This window comes from Henckelia pumila, chromosome 3 (assembly GCF_033568475.1).
Source record: "Henckelia pumila isolate YLH828 chromosome 3, ASM3356847v2, whole genome shotgun sequence".
Lineage (NCBI taxonomy): Eukaryota > Viridiplantae > Streptophyta > Magnoliopsida > Lamiales > Gesneriaceae > Henckelia > Henckelia pumila.
Window position 1 is genome coordinate 17,274,807 of NC_133122.1, and position 1,094 is coordinate 17,275,900.

The following is a 1,094-nucleotide window of genomic DNA, read 5'->3' on the forward strand; positions in this document are numbered from 1 at the left end:
TCTCTCGAGTTTTCATGGATAAATAATTTATCTAAGGCGTCGGATTCGTGCCCCCATGAGTGCCAAAGTTGGGGTCACCGTGCGCACGGGCGGGCTGCCCCTTGGGGCACGTAGCGCAAACGAGCGAGCCAAACTATGATTCTCACGGCACAATGTTGTTTTCTCTCGAGTTTTCATACATAAATAATGCATCTAAGGCGTCGGATTCGTGCCCCCATGAGTGCCCAAGTTGGGGTCACCGTGCGCACGGGCTGGCTGCCCCTTGGGGCACGTAGCGCAAATGAGCGAGCCAAACTATGATTCTCACGGCACAATGTTGTTTTCTCTCGAGTTTTCATACATAAATAATGCATCTAAGGCGTCGGATTCGTGCCACCATGAGTGCCCAAGTTGGGGTCACCGTGCGCACGGGCGGGCAGCCCCTTGGGGCACGTAGCGCAAACGAGCGAGCCAAACTATGATTCTCACGGCACAATGTTGTTTTCTCTCAAGTTTTCATGCATAAATAATTCATCTAAGGCGTTGGATTCGTGCCCCCATGAGTGCCCAAGTTGGGGTCACCATGCGCACGGGCGGGCTGCCCCTTGGGGCACGTAGCGCAAACGAGCGAACCAAACTATGATTCTCACGGCACAATGTTGTTTTCTCTCGAGTTTTCATACATAAATAATGCATCTAAGGCTTCGGATTTGTGCCCCCATGAGTGCCCAAGTTGGGGTCACCGTGCGCACGGGCTGGCTGCCCCTTGGGGCACGTAGCGCAAACGAGCGAGCCAAACTATGATTCTCACGGCACAATGTTGTTTTCTCTCGAGTTTTTATGCATAAATAATGCATCTAAGGCGTCGGATTCGTGCCCCCATGAGTGCCCAAGTTGGGGTCACCGTGCGCACGGGCTGGCTGCCCCTTGGGGCACTTAGCGCAAACGAGCGAGCCAAACTATGATTCTCACGGCACAATGTTGTTTTCTCTCGAGTTTTCATACATAAATAATGCATCTAAGGCGTCGGATTCGTGCCCCCATGAGTGCCCAAGTTGGGGTCACCGTGCGCACGGGCTGGCTGCCCCTTGGGGCACGTAGCGCAAATGAGCGAG